Raw genomic sequence first — 19,976 nt, 5'->3', positions numbered from 1 at the left:
TCCTATCCTCTATTTCAGGGGTTAGCAACCTTTTTCAGCCATGAGCTGGTCCACCATCCCTTAAACCAAGTGGTGGGCCGGACTATATTTTGGGGAGGGGGAAATGAACGAATTCCTATGCCTCACAAATAACCCAGAAATGCATTTTAAATAAAAGGACACATTCTACTCATGTAAAAACATGCTGATTCCTGGACCATCCGTGGGCCGGATTGAGAAGGCAATTGGGCCGCATCTGGTTGCCTTAGGTTGCCTACCCCTGCTCTATTTCATGAATAAAGGTAGGTATGTTACAGGCTTTATATCAGGCCTCTAATTTAAATTAATTTGCTCTTCTATATCATAACAGCATATCCTTTATAGTCCTTTATACCTAATCCCACTTTCACTGCTTTAGGGACTGCCTTGACCTTGCAAGTATTCAGTTAAAAGAGACTTTGGCTCCTCCTCAGGAACCAAACTGTGTGTGCAGGCAGTAGGACTAGCTTTTGCCTCCAAGGGGTTCATGTCATTATATCATGTAGAGTTCAAAAGGAACTTTAAGGCCATTTTGTCCAGCCCCCACCTCTGTACTGGCATCATAAAACTGCAGCATCCTTGTCAAATGCCCACCCATTCTTCTCTTAAATGTCTCCAGTGAAAGTACACTGAATACACACAACTTCCTGAAGTCATGTGTTTCACTGTGAAACACATTTCACAGAAACACTGTAAAACACTGGGGAGTTTCTCTTAATGGTCAGTCAGACTCTGCTTCCCTGAAATTATTCCCCCAATTCCATCCTTAGAGACTATGAATGCTTAGGACAGCTACAACATTGGCTACAAAAACAAATATTTAATTAGTTATCTGCTGTTAGCAGCTAGATTTACCATTGCAAGGTTTTGGAAACAGTATTTATCCCATACTCTATACAACTTTTTCCTATTTATGTGATTTGTAAATCCTTTGTGTGCTTTCACCTTTTCATACCACAAATAGGTGTGCCAACCAAAAATATTATCATGACCTTCTAAATCTAAGATATGTAGATTCTCCAATGTCACCCATTCCTTTAACCAACAAAGACAAGATGCTTCATAATATAATCTCATATCTGGCAGGGAGAAACCTCCTCTCTCTTTTGCATCTATCAATATTTTACATTTTATTCTTGGGTTTTTCCTTTGCCAGATATGTTTAGAAATATCTTTTTGCCATACATTGAAACAATCTGACTTGCCAATCACCAGAACTGATTGAAACAAAAATAAAAAGAGTGGCAACGGGCAGCCTTGTCTCATTCCTTTAGTTATTTTGCAATTCTCAGTCAGGACATTATTTACTATCAATTTAGCTGACTGTTCAGTATCTATTTCCGAAAATGGACTCTTAGTAATCCACTACAACTTCCTTTGATTCTGCCTATAATAGTCACCCTTCCAATAAATTCAAGGGTTTGATACTGCCCAGATGAACTTTCAAAGTCATTATTATCAGGTGGACTTGAAATTAAGCAAGTTGAATTTAACTGCTCTTTATTCTTAATTAAAAGTCCTCAAGTGTTTAACTGCTTAAACTATAGGCAGATGTAAAAAATCACCATTTAACTGGTTGTTATAGGCAAAATGGAAGACAGATTTCAGCCATATGCCTTCAATATCTGGCAAATCTCAATCTCGTATCTGGCAGGGCATTATTAGCTACATTAACAATTACATGAAGTACAGATGAAATTAACTTGGACAGGAGTCTGTGTTTTAAGAAGCAGTTTAATAAAAACACAAGGTATTTAGAAGGTAACACATGGAGCTACAAAAACATGAGTCAATGCAGAAGAGATTTGTACTGGCTTTCCCAGAAGATGTCTGTTATACAGTAGCAGTGGGAGGGCAGGAGAACATATGTGGAAACTTTCCTAACTGGGTTGAAACTCAGTGTTAACAAAGGCTGTGTAGCTGCTGCCGAAATCAACATTTGAGTATTGCTTATTTCGCTATCTCCTATGAACGTCAAATAAATCAAAAACATTTGAGGTTACACCATCATTTGTGGGTTTCTGGTTGGCTGACACTTGTTGCAGAAGCGTGATAACTCATGATGCAATGCAATGCCATGACATCACATCATGCTGTCTTCTTTACAGGAAACATTTTGAAGGAGAGAAAAGGAAAAGGGGTAGTACAACTGCTTTCTGCAAGACACATGGACATATTGAAAAATAACATACATGGCATAGTAGTAGTAGTAATAATAATAATAATAATAATAATAATAATAATAATATTTATACCCCACCCATCTGGCTGGGTTTCCCCAGCCACTCTGGGTGGCTCCCAACAGATTAAAAGCACAATAAAACATCAGACATTAAAAACTTCCCTAAACAGAGCTGCCTTCAGACATCTTCTAAAAGTCAGATAGTTATTTACATGCTTGATGGGAAGGCGTTCCACAGGGCGTGCGCCACTACCAAGAAGACCCTCCACCTGGTTCCCTGCATCTTCACTTCTCACAGTGAGGGGACCACCAGAAGGCCCTCGGAGCTGGACCTCAGAGTCCGGGCAGAATGATGGGGGTGGAGATGCTCCTTCAGGTATACTGGGCTGAGGCCATTTAGGGATTTAAAAGTCAGCACCAACACTTTGAATTGTGCTCAGAAACGTACTGGGAGCCAATGTAGGTCTTTCAGGACCGGTGTAATATGGTCTCGGCAGCCACTCCCAGTCACCAGTCTAGCTGCTGCATTCTGGATTAGTTGTAGTTTCTGGGTTACCTTCAAAGGTAGCCCCACGTAGAGTGCATTGCAGTAGTCCAAGCGGGAGATAAGTAGAGCAAGGGTGGCCAACTCTCGAGAGACTGCGATCTACTTTCAAAATTAAAATCTGGCAGTGATCTACCCCCGGTTTTTAGGGGTTCAGGTCAAAGTTGTTGACAGTTCTTCTGAGGGAGGGAGGAACAGAAGCAGCCACAAACCTTACGATTGCTGACCAGCCTCCATTTCTAAACTCCGGCTTCCCTTCTGCAACAATAGAGGCCGGTGCAGGGAGAGGGGGCGGGGCTGGAAGGGGGCCAGCGATCAACCACGATCTACCAAATCCTCGCAGGGATCAAACAGTAGATCGCAATCAACGTGTTGGACATCCCTGAACTAGAGCATGCAGCACTCTGGTGAGACAGTCTGCGTGCAGGTAGGGTCTCAGCCTGCGTACCAGATCGAGCTGGTAGACAGCTGCTCTAGACACAGAATTAACCTGTGCCTCCATGGATAGCTGTGAGTCCAAAATGACTCCGAGGCTGCACACCTAGTCCTTCAGGGGCACAGTTTCCCCATTCAGGACCAGGGAGTCCTCCACACCAACCTGACCCCTGTCTCCCCAAAACAGTACTTCTGTCTTGTCAGGATTCAACCTCAATCTGTTAGTTACTCTGGCCTCTACCACTGACTGTGGCATCAAGGGTCACCTAGGTGCTATCTCCCCTGCTTCCCAGGAAGAGCATCATGGCAAGGAGGAGCTGGAAGTAAGCACTCCTTGCTCTCTGAAGCCACATGAGCCTCAAATGATAGAGGAGAGTGCAGCTCCATCCAGAAGAAGACTCAACACCAATTCCTTGAACACTGAACAAAACAGACCCCTGGGACAATGGGAATTGCCGTCCAAAACATCTGGAGCGTGTAAGGTTGGTGCAGGCTGAGGTAGATCTTTATTCTAGTCCAGTAGGACTGTACAACCCAATTTAATATAAATTATCATAAATAGTCACAAGTCAAAAGGTGGAATAAATGTCACAGAGAGGCTATGGCCATCAACACAAGCAAGCTAATGCATCGACTCAAGAAAAGCTAGAATATGAAATGCAAGAAGTGTCAGCTCATGCATTCCCCCCTCATTACCTGTTGAAGACCTTCATGTTTAACAGGGGACTCTGAGATAGTTGGTACTGTTGTCTGTTTCAGATTTCTAAGTTGTGCTGCATTGAATTGTTTTTATCTGCCTGCCTGTTTTTCGGTGTTTCTGCATTTTCGGTGTGTCTACATTTGCAGGCTATCACTAGCTTTTATTGCAAGCTAGTCTGGCAAGACAGCTAAATAAAGACCAGAACCCCAGAATAAATTGATATAAATAATAAAATAATACATTAGCCAGTTTCAATCTGCTTCAATGTATCCTGTGTTTGTAATGTTTTTTCTTAAACTTCAGACTTTATTTCTATACCCATGCTAACATGCCAGGTCATAATTTAAAGTTTCTTGACAAATATTACCTCCTTTTGTGATAAATCTCTCAGCCCCAGCGGTTTCATAATTATTTATTACAGGCTCTAATGGTTCGGTTTGCTCTGAGTATAACCTACCCTGTTATCTGATGTAAAGTTCAAAGAAAATATGTGCTGTTAAAGCATTGCCAATAAAAACTGTGTAAACACCGATGGCGAGAGGGTAGACTGTGTGGAGCAGAGCTTCAGAGAGTCCTCCTAAACCTGATTCTGACTTAGGGTTTCCCAAATCCCAAGTGCAAGTTCTCAAAGCTAAGGAGACAATTAAGAACCAGAAGCAAAAAATCTTGGACCTATCTACTCTGCCGATATTCTACAAAAGGGTCAAAGAAACTTTCTGTTACCATACTATCTGAAAATCTGAAGCCCTCTGCAGTTTGGACACAGTCCAATTAGGTATACTGTACTTAATTGTGGGTAGAATACAGGAGGTTTTTTTGAAAATGTATTGCCACTTATTTTTCATTTTGCTTCACTTTTAATTTGTATACCACCTTTCTATACAGTCATACCTCGGGTTGAATGTGCTTCGGGATGAGTGCGTTTGAGTTGCACTCCATGGCAACCCAGAAGTAACGGAGCACGTTACTTCCGGGTTTCACCGCTTGCACATGCGCAGACGCTCAAAATGACGTCACACGCATGCACAGAAGCGGCGAAAAGTGATGTGCGCATGCGCAGACATGCCGTCGCTGGTTACGTTTGTTTCTAGATGCGAACGGGGCTCCTGAACGGATCCTGTTCGCATCTAGAGGCACCACTGTATTACTATACACAAGGCAGTTTCCAAGCTGAAGAAACAACACAGTTGACAGCAAAGATCACACCTAAAACAATTTGATCCAATACCAAAAAAAGTCATACTCAAGAGCATTCCTCTCATACTCAAGAGCAAGCTAGACATTCAGCAGCAGCCATGGAGATAAGAGGCAAGAAGGGTTTGGAGGAAGGGAACATTTGCCACTGTGAAGCTGCAAGTGGTGCTGAACCCATCCTACCTCTTTCCTATCACTCATGTTTGTTGCATCACAGGGGAAAGCAGCTTGTTGTGAGGAGGAGTTCACAGGGGAGAAGCAGTAGGCCCCTTGTCTGCCACTGAAAGTCTCGCTGAGCCCTTAGAATAGCTCTCTATTCATAACAGTACATAAACCTTTCCCCCCTGTTTTAATGGGGAAAGTTGGTAACAGCCTTAAATATAACTAGACTAAAGAACAGCCATAATAATATTTTACTGGAACATGTGGAGAAAGAATACTTATTATATTTTAAGGTCTACTGTTGAAAGAGTTGCTAGCAGGATACAGAGGAAAACCCTTTTTCCATCCTAACACAACCCAGATGGAAGTATAGACATTTACAGGAAGTGGTGTTTTACCACTGAAACAGTCCCACCAGAAGTAAATTCTTTCACTAAAGTCCATCCAAATGAAAATATGAATCAGCTTTTTTCCCTTGCCTTACTGTAATTTGATTCACAGTCACTGTGGGATTATTTTGCGGTTACCTGCCATAATCTGTGCTACTGATAATCTGGAAAGAAGTGGTGTTTGCACCATAAAATACTTCATCACTCTTTGTTCGGGTGGCAGTTCAACTCCACAACTTTTTATTAAAAACCACCACTAATATTGACCTGGCAGTCACAGTTGTCAACTTTTCCCTGATAAGGTTCTTGGCCTGGCAGACAGAAACTAAACAGAAGCAGCTCTTTGAGAAAAAAGGCACAGTGATCATGTAGACGTTTCATCTGCAAAATGTCTGCCAGACATAAATTAAAGGTACAGCAGCCCAGCTGTGATGAGGGGGAGGAATGTGACACTTCCATCTTCCATCTTTAATCCATGCTATTAGAGATGAGTGCCATTCATTTCAGTAAATCATCCCTGGTAGAAGTATTTTGAAGATTAGGAACTTAATGGGGCTTTATCATCCTTAGGAAGCATTACATTGTTATATATGTTTTTAAATATAAGTCTTCATTCTTCCAATGAAGTGGAAAAGATACCAGCAGGAGGAGGAGGAGCTGAAGAATCTCTGTGTGAGGTTGACCTTGAGATTGACCCTGAAGCTGCAGCTAGTGTAAAATGCAACAGCTGAACTAGAGCAGACCACTACCACCATGTCATGACACTACTCAAATAATTACTAGAGAGTTAAATATTTATTTTAGCATACGGAACCCTATACAGCTTGGGACCAGGATACCTAAAGTATCATCTCACCCTTTGCACACTCACTCCATCACTGCACTCTGCAGGAGAGGACCTCCTCAAATACCACCTTATCAGGAGGTCCATTCCATACAATATAGTAACAGGATCTTTAGTGTGGTAGCACATGCCCTTTGGAATGTCCTCCCTTTACATATCAGACAGACTTCAACTCTATTTAGCCATTTTGGAGCCTACTAAAGAACTTCCTTTTTCAACAAGCCTTTTACTTGGGGATCCATACCCCAGCCTGTATCTACACTAAATTTGAAATTGTCTGTAATTGTGTGTGTGTGTGTGTGTGTGTGTGGAATTGTTTTTGTAGGTGGAATTATTTCCAATTAGATGATAGATAGATGATAGATAGATAGATAGATGATTGATAGATGATAGACAGACACACACACACAGAGAGAGAGAGAGAGAGAGAGAGAGAGAGAGAGAGAGAGTTTTTATTGCGATTTTTTCCATTAAATCACATCAGAAAATTTATGAGAAGAAAATGATAAACAGAAAAAATAAGAATCATACCCCCACTCAAATACATTCTTGCAACTGAAGCAATATTTTTAGCCCTCTATGTGCTTAATAAAGTTGCTTTGAACATTCGGCCACAACTTTGAATTAACTGAGAGAAAACTAGGCCACATACTGAGTTAAGAGATTGTGAGAACACCAAAGTCAGCATTGTGAGGCCAGGTGGCCTGGCTCCGGTGCTACACAGAGAAGGGAACATGCTATGCTCACTTGCAGTCCCACTCTTTTTGATCCAGTGAAAAAGAAACTCAAGGTATGACAAGCTCCAAAAGAGAACAAAGCTCTTCGACTAGATACAGTACTTTAAACTTTTTCTATTGTTTTCATTGGCTTCCATTTATCAGTTTTGAGAACGTATTTTCTTTATTGGAATTTGTCTTATGAAGCCAATACTGCCAAGAAAATTTAGAGACCACCCCAGCACTAAGAGGGTTTTTGTAAGATGTCCCAGATCAAGGGCTGAGTTTAATGCACCTTCTTTTGAAGCTATCTGGGATGTCTTTGGCCACAATTCAGGTTACAGTTTCTATGGCCACACTAAAAGAAATAATCCTCACCAACCTTTTCCTCCATATACTTTGCTATAATATGAATTAGCAATACTAGAAACAGAGACATCTTTTCCTTTTTATAGACAAAAGTGGTTTTTCAACTGAACACTTACATACCCAATTAATCACTGCACTTAGCCGGAAAGGGCATCCTGCAGACACTATCTTATCAGGAGCTCCACCACATATGATAAATGAATCGGTCTTTTAGTGGCATGAGTGCCACAACCCCAGAGTCGTCCGCGACTGGACCTAATGGTCAGGGGTCCCTTTACTTTTACCTACCCTTTGCAATTCCCTCCCATTCCATATTGGCCATCAGCTCTGTGAATTCACTGCTGTGAGGTGCTGTAGAAGAAACTGTCCCGTTGCCTATGTTGAAGTTAGAGTCACTTGTTTTGTCCAACCGGTTTCCATATCTGCAGATGTGGGCACCTTCTTGAGGAGATTTCACCCCTCCCATATCCAAGAATCTGCTGACACTGGCTCAAGGGCGATGCTGACACTTCTTGCCCTTAACCTCAGGCAGCAAAATGCCACAGATAAGACAATTCACAGTTGTAACAAAAGGGTTAATCAGACATCTCCAGTGTTACTCCCTAACACTTTTTGGAAAATCCTTGAAATGATGCTTCCAACAATGTGAAAGGTTTCAATTTTGAGAAGTTTATCTTGGCTTCAGTCTACTGGATTTTATTTATCACACCCCGGGGGATACATTCATTCAAAATCGTGAAGATGGTTTACAACTAAGATGGGAATCTAGTTTTCCACTCTCATCTGGGAACAGATTCACATAAAATTAAGTAATGTAAATATTTTTACTGTTTATATGATACATACATAAAATAGAGTTTTTATTTATGTTCCTTTTTATATTCGTTTTTGGTCTGCATTTCAAATAATGGCCTCAGCTATGTAGAAATATGTCTTATTTCTTTAGAACAATCAAGTCCGTGAAGAGACAAACATCATATAGGTTAGCAAAATATGATACAGATTGTGCCTGAAACAACAGCTTTTAATTACAAAGAACAGGGGGAAAGGAGGGGTTTGGTCCAGTACTATGAAGAAGGAAGCTAGGAAACCTGGGTTCAAATCACCACTCATCTATGAAGCTCACTACGTGTTTGTGGGCAGTAACTATCTCTCAGTCTAACCAACCTCCCAGGATTGAAGTGAGAGTAAATTGGCAGGACTATGTATACTATTCTCAGCTCCTTAGAGGAGGGGCAGTATAAAAATCAAAAGAAGAGGAATTAACATATTTGATTATTTATGAAATTTATATGTCGCCTTTCCTCCCAAAGGATACCAAAGCACACAAATGATTAAAGAGTTACAATACCTAAAAACAATTTGCAGATGCAGCTTGGGGGAGATACCTCGTACTTAAAAGTCTTCTTGGAAGAGGAAGGTCTTTGGTAGCTGTCATATATACAACAGAAACAATATTGAAGGGGAGGGAATTCCAAAGGCTATGTGCCATGACACTAAAAGGCCCAATTCTCATAGTGTTCAGAAGGGAGCTATCAATGAGAACCAAACATTTCAAATAGAACATTCACTAGAGGAAACCAATCTGACTGTTTTCCTGTCCCACATACAGTGGTGCCTCGCAAGACGAAATTAATCCGTTCCGCGAGTCTCTTCGTCTTGCGGTTTTTTCGTCTTGCGAAGCACGGCTATTAGCAGCTTAGCGGCTATTAGCGGCTTAGCGGCTCTTAACGGCTTTATGATTCTTTCTGATCAAGTTCTCTGAGAAGTTATTTCCTAAACCTAAACAATAAGCACTGATAATAAGTTCATGAACTAAATGTGGCTGACCTGTTGATTTTTCTCCACCTAGACACTTAAAATGATTTAATCTTCCATAGGCTTCCATTGGTTCCATGTTTTGAGGCAGCACTAGGTCCAACACAATTCTGAATATGAACAGAAGTGTTACCTATTCCACCAGTTGCAAGTAAAATTACCTTCAAACAAATGGCTGCAAAGCAGTGAGTTGTTTAAAAAAAGTCATGGATTTGGGAGTTGCATGGCTCAAAGACCACCATGCAATAAGAATATTGTATATTAAACCCACAAATTAATAGCATGTGCAAGGAAGAAATTCTCAGAACAGCAAACAAGATGACGGTTCAGCTGTCTCCTCTACAGTAAAATTACAGTCGTACATTGAGATATTGTTTTTTTTGCCTGGAGGAACAGACATGAGGAGTGAGAAAATGGAGATTGTTCATGCAAAGGTCAGCGCTCGTCATCATACAGAATTGGACTCTGGAAGGACATTGTAAGGAGTCAGATCTGGGTCATCTGTTGCTAATTTAAAATGTCAGGGAAACTCTATTATTCCCACGCCTTGACTGGCAAACTGAAATCTGTGAATTCCAAAAGCAGTGGCATTTCCAAGGAACTGTATACTACCTAAAGTACTAGTGTGTTTTCAAGTGGGGCATGTTATAGCACTATTTCATTGTCACATCATTGAAATGTATCATCTAATAAGTAAGTAAAATATATATTATATATTATCTATTATTGTTATTGCTATTATTATTATTATTATTATTATTATTTAGAATTATTGGTCACTTGTTATCTAAAAGGTATTGAAGCAACTTGCATATAAAAACTTAAACATAAATACATTATACAATATTTAAAAAAAACACCATATAAAACAGTAACATCTATCTATTTATCTAGGAATGGATTTATGGATATGGGGTGGCCCATCCCGTTTCGCCACCTGAGGCAAAATGGGAAGGTGCTACTCCCTGCCTCCCTTGCTGCCACCAGAATGCCCCCCTCTTACAGAACTTGGCAAGAGCCAGGGCATTCCACAAGGCATTACCACTTGACTTCTCTGCCCCGAGGTGGGGAAGACAAGCAACAATGCTGCACACAGAAACATCCAATTCTCGCAGAACCCGGTGAGAGCTGGAGTGTTCCACAAGGCAATGCCGCTCGTCTTCTCCACCCCAAGACTGGGAAGATGAACAGCAATGTCATGCACTAGAAAGAGGGGTGGTGCTTCTGCTGCCTGAGGCAGGTTTTTACCCTACCTCATTGGTGGGCCGGCTCTGGTATGGATGGATGGATGGGCGGACTTTGTGTGAAACTTTTCTATTTATTGATAGAATCTTCTTGACAATGACTTGGATCCCAGCTTCCCTTCCATGAGTTGGAACAGATTTAATGGGCTGGAATTGTGCTTTCCTATCTCCTCCTTACCTTTGAAGTCCCGTCCTCCACTGAAAACCTACTGCTACTGCTGTGTTTGGGAAACTCTTTGGAATATTATGAGAAGTGATGAGTTACAGCAATCACTCCCTCATTTTACATGGATGATCAACTTAGGATCCAAGCTACTGGGTGAGATCCAGACAAACCGGGCATTCCTATAAGCAATTATTGAGAAGTTCCACTAAGATCAATGTAGGGTTGACATACGTTCGGAATTTCCAAAACTAAAAAAAAAAGCTCAAGTTTTATGTCCGGATTTTCATTTTTTGAAATAGGGCAACCCTACATCAGTGGGGGTTGCTTCCAGATACCTGTATATCCCTCTCTACATTTAAAGTGCATGGCTTCTCCCAAATAATTCTTGTAACTGTAGTTTACCCCTCGCAGAACTACAATTCCCAGCACCCTTAACAAACTATATTTCCCAATAGTTATGTACTTTAAATGTATAGTTTATATGCAAGTTAGTTGCACTTAAGTTCCACTGAAATCAATTTAGTCATTACTTAATTCCCATTGGTTTCAAACTTAGTGTCACCAACTTAGTCTAGATACAAGACATTGGCTGTGACTTCCCCCTAAAAATTGTACAATTAACTTTACAGTGGTACCTCGCAAGACGAAAAACTCGCAAGACAAAAAACACGCAAGACGAAAGAGTTTTCCATTTTTTGAGTCGTTCCGCAAGACGAATTTCCCTATGGGCTTGCTTCGCAAGACGAAACATCTTGCGAGTTCTTGCGAGTTTGTTTTCTTTTTCTTAAAGCCGCTTAAGCCGCTAAGCCGTTAATAGCCGCTAAGCCGCTAATAGCCGCTAAGCCGCTAATAGCCGTGCTTCGCAAGACGAAAAAACCGCAAGACGGAGAGACTTGCGGAACGGATTAATTTTGTCTTGCGAGGCACCACTGTATTTTCAGAACTGTAGAGAGGTCATCATATAAAAGTGTGACCTCCTTTGAACCCAATACGTTTACCCTGTTTTACGGTGACAGCCCACTCTTGTCATTTTCATGGTTTGCAAGGTCCAGAACTGTAAACCAGTTTCTCAAGAGCGCTTAATCTGCAGCACTTACTGAGCTAACAGGAAGATGGTTTGTTAAAACATTTATGCCCCAGCTTCCCACATGCTCCATTTGCCTCACTACAAAATTTTAAAGTATAATAAAACATTGCTGACATTGAGAGCAATTGGCAACAGCTGACCCATTTGGGACACTTAGCAAGTGATTATTATTTGGATCTGCAAAAGTGAATTTGACTCTACACTCATTTATAGCCCAAAATTTAAATTCAGCATCTATGGACATGTCTTTATTATTTAGACTCTCTAGAGCAAAAGACGAGGCCAAGAGCTAACCGTAATTTTGAAACAATGATAAACCAGGCAGACATAGCCACGAGACATTATTTTGAAATCCTGTGAGAAAGCGGAGAGCAGGCATAGGCAAACTCCAGCCCACCAGATATTTTGGAACTACAACTCCCATCATCCCTAGCTAACAGGACCAGTGGTCAGGGATGATGGGAAATGTAGTCTCAAAACATCTGGAGGGCCGGACCCAAGTCTATGCCTTGGGTAGAGCATCATTTCCCATCCTTGGTTCTCTGATATTGTTGGACACACACACACACACACACACACACACACACACACCAGATTATGGGGGTTGTAATCCAACAATATATGGGGACCGAAGGATGGAGTGGCATTTGATGTGTAGTTTTGTGACACAAGTATAAATAAACCATGGATCTCTCCTGCCTACTTTCCTTTAAAATTTGATTTTGAGAACAAAATAGGGTCTGGACTGTAGAGTTCAATGAGTACTCAATGCACAGCTGGACAGAGCTTCAAAAAAGGTTTTTTGACCATGGGTAAGGAACCTCAGACTCAGGATCCAAGCTTCTCTGTTTCATCCTGAATACTCTCATCAGGCCACAAACACCCTGAATGCTTTCTGCTAACTGGAATGTGTCCTTCACTGTGATAATGCCTCTTGATTACCTGCATGGAAGATGGAGAGATGGTGGGGAAGAAACCCTGACTGCTGCATGGCTGGAATATAGTCTAAGGTTACCAGATTTTTTTCAATGAATCTGGGGACACTTTTCAACTTCAATGGATTTTGTATGGGGACTGATTTGTAAATCTGGGGACTGTCACCGGGAAATGGGGATATCTGGTAACCTTAATATAGTCTGTTGTATGAAGGTAAGAGTTACATTCAATGCCCCACTCACGTTTGTTTCTCATTTTACCCACCACTGGTATGCAGCCCTCAGAGGGAAACCTATAAGGCAATATGGACTTTGGTCCTCAAAGCATTCCCTCCCCCTGTGTTTGACATTTAGAATCTGGAGGAGTTGGCGATTGAAAATAATTTCTTTTCTTCCAAATCTTACCGTTTGATACAAGTGAAAATGTGATGCGATCCTTCTCAAAATGTAAATTAAAAAAAGAAACACCACAGCTATCTTCCTTGAGTATAGGAATTATCTAGAAACCCTGAGAAGCACAGATGGAGCAAATTAAAGGATCCCATGCAGATTATGAGAGTGTGCTCTGCATTATCTGTCAGTGCCCTCTGCAAAGAGAAGAAGAAGAAGAAGAAAATCCTTCCTGAGGACAGGGGAGGCCTTGGCTGTCAAAAGGCTTTTTCAGTTAGTTTTTGAACCTTGGCTGCAGAAAACCTGGTTTGTTTTAATGTGGAATCTCTGCTTCAAGGAACCCTTTTCCTGTCAACATCACACAGCTAAAAATGGAGGGACGTCTGGTTGCTGTAGTTATTTTAATCTCCAGCCGCTGGGTATGTTGGTTGTGAGCCCAGCTGCCTCGTCGGACTGATACCGCAAGATACTTTGTATTGAGCTATGCAGTGCATGTGAGGAAATAAATGAATAAAATAAAAAGCAACTTATTCTGCAAAGGCAACTTGAACTTTAATAATGCCATGTTGCAGACAACCTGGTGTCACTGTCCTGTGAGGTATTTTTTTAAAAAAAAATGTTTACATCCTGCCTTTCCTCAGTGAGTCCAAAGTGGGCAACAACAAAAAATAAAGCAATAATTATGTAATATCATTTTGAGGTGTGGCAATCTGTACCCAGTATTTCAATTGCTGCATGATATATCATATACCTTTCTACACTTAATTTTCTTAAACAGAGTGAAATCCTCAACCTCAACCCAGATTTACCAGAATGAGGGAGTGAGGATGTGGTTGATCTCGGGATCAGCCAGTGCAAGTCCCCAAAAAGGGGGATTCCAAGGGTATAACAGGAGTGGGCAGGGAGATTGACACTGAATCCTTACTCTGTTCAGCTTAGCCATGTGACCTGGGAACCTGGCAGAATTTAAATCAGCAAAAAGGGTGGTGTAAATTAAAGTCTCCAAGGGGTGAAGCCTACCTTGGAGTAAACCAAAGATGAGTAACCCTGCTTGACTTCTGCAGTCCAAATCAGGTGCAGTAGAGAGCCCCCAATTCTGCACTCACTCACTCACTCTCACTCACACCCCACCTGCTAGCACATCCTAGTCTCCAAGAACTTACCATGGAGTAAGACAAAGCAGGGGGGCACAGGTGGAAACAGCTCATCCAGTGGTTGAAAACAGTACTCAATGACTATCACGATCGGGAAGATCAGCAGGATAAGCCAAAAAAGTGCTGAATACATATTTAGGCCCAAACACCAAGCCTAAATCAGAGCCTATTCACTCAGATACTTCTAAGCTGGAGATACGTGAACTGGAACCCTCAGAAACGGCACTTCCTGAGCCAGAAATCTCAATACAATTGTGCATGACATGGAGAAAGTAGGCAATAATTTCCCCCCCCCCCCTTTCATAATACTAGAAATGAAGTTCATAGTTAAACTTTGGAATTAGCTATGGACTAACTTCCTATCCCCTCCAGGGTTTGTTTGCCAGCACACGCAATGCAGAAGGTAGGAGATGACTGAGGCAACAGAATGCTAGGCTCCAGGCCAAGAAACTACTCTGTTAAGACATTCCATTCTTCAGACATGGGGTGGGGCTATGAAGGGATAATCTGGCAAAAGTGGGCTAAAAAGCCTCATACCTTGCCAAACCAACTTGGAGCTATCCATGGTCCTGCATCTCCAGCCTGACATTGACTAAGCCAGTGTTTCCCAAACGTTTTTGGGCAACGGCACACCTGTTTACTGAAAAAAAATCTCGCGGCACACCACCATTAAAGCCCCGCCCCGTGACGTCAGCGCGCAGCGTCACGCCGGGAGGGACGCACAAAAGTGAAAGTTTTTTCCCTCCCCCTTGCCGGGGAACCTCCAAGCTTTGGGCAGGCAGGCAGGCAGAGCTGGGAAGGGGGTTTCCAGGGGACACGGCAGCTCCTCGAAAGGCTTCTCTCAGCTGCGCTCAATCCTCCTCGGAGAGGATTTCCCCTCCGGTCCCATGCCTTCGTTTGGGGCATCGCTCCGGCTGCTCCCTCTCCCGCCGCGCAGGAGCGATGCCTCTCTCTGGCTCTCCCTCCGCGCAGGCTGAGGGAGGGAGGGAGGTGCGCGTGTGACCCGTCTCTGCTGGGAGACCAAACCCAGCGAGGCAGAGTCGCGCGGAGGCGCCCAGGCAGCGTTGCCGGCTGCGAGGAGGAGCGCCAGGCAGCAGCAGGAGGCGCGGCCTCTCCTCGCCGCCGCCGCCCCGCCTCTCACCGCCCGACTCGCCCGCCTCCCTCCAGGCATCTCGCGGCACACGAGGCAATGTCTCACGGCACACTCGTGTGCTGCGGAACACCGGTTGGGAAACACTGGACTAAGCCACCCTCAAGAATCCACCTTACCTCCAGGCTCTCGCTCTCAGTTAGGATAGGGCTTCTTGTAGAGTTGCAACAAGATAGTGCTTTGAAAATGATTTGAGAGTGCAAATACGAATGCTAAGTACATGACTCTATATGACTCTGCTTCAGGACCTGTCTCAATATCAAGAGGAATTGCATCCTACAAACGTTCATAGCACTGTCAAGTTTCACATTTCAACGCTAGAAAGACGATTTCCCCCAGCAATTAATCAATGGCTGGAAGACCTCAGTGCTATCTCTCTATTTCCGCAGTCAGGGTACACCAACAGCCATTAAATGCCACTTAGACTGCAATTCTATGCCCACATTCCTGGGAATAAGTGGGGTTTGCCAGGGCTGCTGAGTAGAATAGGGCGTGTGGTTGAGGGGTGTTGGGAGTGGGTGGTCCTTACTAGTATGGAGGCTGTGGTGTAGAGATAGCAGTGACACCTACAGGCCCGGAGTGTCGCTGCAGACCCCTTGAACCATAGAGCAGGTATTTTAAAAAGTAGAGTAGAATAAAACTTAAAAGATGAGAGTAGACATTGTCCTCATTCCCACATTTCATACTTCTAACCCAAGGTGCATTATCTCAGACTTAGCTGTACAAGGCAGAAGTACATATATGCCACTGTTCTAGGCACCCAAAGGACAGTGCCTACTGAGATCAATTTATTTCAAAAAGTTTAATATGGATCCATGTATAAGTATGCCAAGTTTCATACTTTTAACCCAAAGCATGCCATTTTTTCCTTCACTGCTCCACCCCTCCCTGATGTTCCAAAAGCACATAAAAGAAAAGCTTTAACCATTATTACATTTGAAAATGGGTATAACTAACCGGCATTGTGACAGGAATATAGGGAAACAGAAATAGGAGGGAGAAATGGCAATCTTATTCAAAACGGATGAGAGAAAGCTTTGTTAGAAAAGAAAGGCAATTTGAAGAGTAAGACCCCGTTAGCTTCCTGTCTCTAGCCTACAGATTGTTATGCTTGGCAGCGAGCAAGTGACTTAGCGCAAATTGGATTTCAACCAAGGAAAAGAACAAGGAGCCTTTCAGTAGAGCCAATGCATATTATTAATGTACAACAAAATACTGAAAAGATGTATAAATATAATTATTAAGATGAAGGTCGCTCTTAAATATCTCCCTCATTATAGGGAAAGCAATTGTTTTGAGTGGTACAAATTTTTGACAACAAAAAAGATGATTTATTTAAAAAATGACTTTTAATAAAATGACTTGTAGGTTCTCAACCCTGTGGGAAGCCACGATACACCTGCAGAAGAGTCAGAGATGGGACTCTGGAGGTGATCCAGCACTGCAGAAGGACACTCAACAGATGAAGGTCATCTCCACTTCCCAGAAACATGTACATATAAATGAGACCTTGAGCGGGACTCTGTAATCAGCAGCTGGAAGGAGGATCTGCTCAGTTCCTGTCAGCCAGACAAGAGTGGGAGCATCCTGCTGCCAGGCAAGATAGTAGAGGAAGAAGGGTTGAAGGGAAGGGGATAGCTGCATTCATGCTAAAATCTTTGGTTAGTTGTACTCAGAGCAGAGCTATGGAAAGCCATGGGCTAAACTCCATTGATTTCAATGGGTCTACTCGGAGTATGACTAATGCTGCATAATATCACCCTTTCTTATCTATTTGCCCAGCTGTACAAATTACAGAGTGCAGGAAATGGATGCATGCAGCTGCACAAGTGAATCTCCACCCATTGATGCATCAAACAAGCAGTTGGTTCAGTGCAGGGCTGGGTAAATTTAGAACAGGAGCTGAGTTCAAAGAGTTCACTGGATTAGACAAAAGCAAAGCTTCTAAATAAAGCTACCCTGCACCAGAAAGGGAATTTGTGTACTGAAGTATCCTGATTACTGCACCCAACACCAACACCACTGAACTCACTCAATTAAACTTTTAACATGAGTGGGATTGTGCAGTTCCATCTGGAGCAACTGACTGCAAGAAGTTAGAGCTGAACTAGGGCCAGTGTCCTTTAGGACAATATTCAGTGCAAGGGTTGTAGTCTTACTGGTCAACCAGGATCTTACAAAAACTTAAATAAGAAGGCAGAATCTGCCGTGCTCTCTCTGGGGAGTACCAGTGATTGAAGTGAATAGACTTAGGGGAGTAGGGCTTGGAAAACTAAATAGCCCCAGTTCTGAAATCCCACACAAAGCTATCTCTGAAGTTCAGGCCAGAACATATTGTTTGCCACTAGCCAGGCCATGTGAGGCTGAGAGAACTAACAATTGGATGGCTTGCTGATGGCAGTAGAGGTCTAAGCCCCATCCCTATGGCCTGGATGCTTCCAAGCATCATTCCCTTCTTGGGTACAAGGGTAGTTTCTCACATCTCTCAGTCTGATGCATTGAATCTAGAGGCATCTCCTGTCACCAACAAGTCTTATCCACTACTACTACTACTGTGCCCTTTTTTAACCATCACCTTGTAAAGGTTACTTGGCATAGCTGTCAACTTACAGATTAAAATAAGGGACCTGCAGCCTTGAAAATAAGGGACCAGCAGCCTCACCTGTTCCAGGCACTCCAGTCTTCCTGTTTTCCTGCAGTCTGGTCAAACTCATGCTGGTAGCTTCGAGAACACTGTCCAACCAACTTTGTAACCAGAGGTTCAACTGAATAGAATCTGAATCACATGCACCACAAGGCCTATGCAGCCTCAACTTAAGATGGCTCCCCGGCCTGGCTTTGCACTGCAAAGTTTGCAGCAGCATGTGCAACAAAATGGCATCCAGCATTCAAAAAACCCCTCAGCTTGCATTAACTAGCCACACACAAGGCATGCAAGCTCCACCCCCAGTCGTTCTTAGACTTCTTAGACTGGCCGGCAGGGAGGGAGGGAGAGGAGCTGCTTCCTTTGAAATTTAAGGGACATCATTTAAGGGACATTTAAGGGACATCAATCAATAAGGGACAGCAGCGGGACATGGCGCTGGAATAAGGGACTGTACCTTCAAATAAGGGACATTTGACAGCTATGTTACTTGGATTGAGTAGGGGGGGCCATGATGAAGAATGCTAGAGGGGGCAGGATTTGGGTCTTTCAATATCTCTCAGGAATAGCTCTAAGTAACCGATTCTCCCCCCAAGAATTCTCAGGGGGAAATTGGGGGAAGAACTACAAGGAAAGCTAACAGATCACAAAATTATTCTGAAATTAGAAGTCACTGTAAACACAGAGAAGAAGTTATAGAGCAGGGATAGAAAAACCTTTGGCCCTCCAGATGTTGCTGAACTGCAACTCCCACCAGCCCAGCCAGCATAGCCAATAATCAGAGGTGATGGGAGCTGGATTGTAGCAACATCTGGGGAGCCACAGGTGCCTCATCCCTGTTCCAGAGGATGAACTGGATGGCCTCGTGTTTAATCAAAGTAACAGGATTTTTATGGCTACTTTTAAAATGATGCTGAATTTAAATTGCATTTCAACCTGTATTTTAAATTGGTTTTTTCTTTTTCTATTAGGTTTTTACTGTAATTTTACTGGTGGTAGCCACCTTGAGCCTGGCTCTGACTGGGGAGGGCAGGTTATAAATATATTATTATTATTATTATTATTATTATTATTATTATTATTATTATTATTATTATTGAAAAGTGTAAGCTCTTGAGTTTGTGGATAACCAATACACATTTTTATCAGCTGAATACTCATCCAGCAAGAACTGCACAGCAGAGAAGATGTCACAATGCTGTTTGATTTCAGCATCACAGTCTGAATTCCTGTAACTCACACCATGATATTTTAAAGTTAAGCAAGAAAACAGGGAAAGATTGTGGTAGATACAATAATGTAATTCACCTGGGAAATTATGTAGCAGACAAGTGTTTAAAGCAGAGAAAAACCAGATGGAAAGAAAGAATGGTAAACCTAGAACTATACAAGATGAGAGATTCATGGGAATAAAAAGCATGGCGAACAACGTTCCATTCTGGTAAAAGAAAGAGGCTTAATCAGCCATCGTTTTGACAATGGAATGTGGATCAGAGGAACGGCTCCTTACCAAATCAGATAGCACTGGGGGAGCTGCCATTACACACTCCAGATAAAAGAAAGCTATGATAAATGTTATTGTCTGTTGAGGAAATGAATCGGTGCATACAATAACAAGCATAATTAATTTTCACTACTGAAAATTCAGCAACACAAAGTAGGCTTTGAAGTGAGAAAGGAGAAATCTGTATTGCTTTCCTTTTTAAATGAAGAATTTTTACTTAGGTTTTCTCTAAAGTAGGAGTGGGGAAACTCAGGTCTGTGGAATTCAGCATTGGAATTTCAGGCCAGGGCCTTTGAGAGCCCTATCTGGAACTTACAGTAGGATGTTGAAT

At 42.4% G+C, this 19,976-nt stretch overlaps 1 long non-coding RNA gene across 1 annotated transcript in view; it reads right to left on the bottom strand.

Moving 5' to 3' along the window:
* The window catches only part of LOC309514750, a 69,996-nt gene extending 54,327 nt beyond the window's left edge, over positions 1-15,669 (bottom strand). The window contains exon 1 of the long non-coding RNA XR_014212168.1: positions 15,617-15,669. This is a non-coding gene — a long non-coding RNA (uncharacterized lncRNA). The remainder of the gene's footprint in view (positions 1-15,616) is intronic.
* Positions 15,670-19,976: the final 4,307 nt, after the last annotated feature.

This window comes from Podarcis vaucheri (genome assembly GCF_965113315.1).
Source record: "Podarcis vaucheri genome assembly, chromosome: 11".
NCBI lineage: Eukaryota > Metazoa > Chordata > Lepidosauria > Squamata > Lacertidae > Podarcis > Podarcis vaucheri.
Note: the sequence above shows the minus strand (reverse complement) of the source record. Positions and strands in the feature narration are given on the sequence as shown.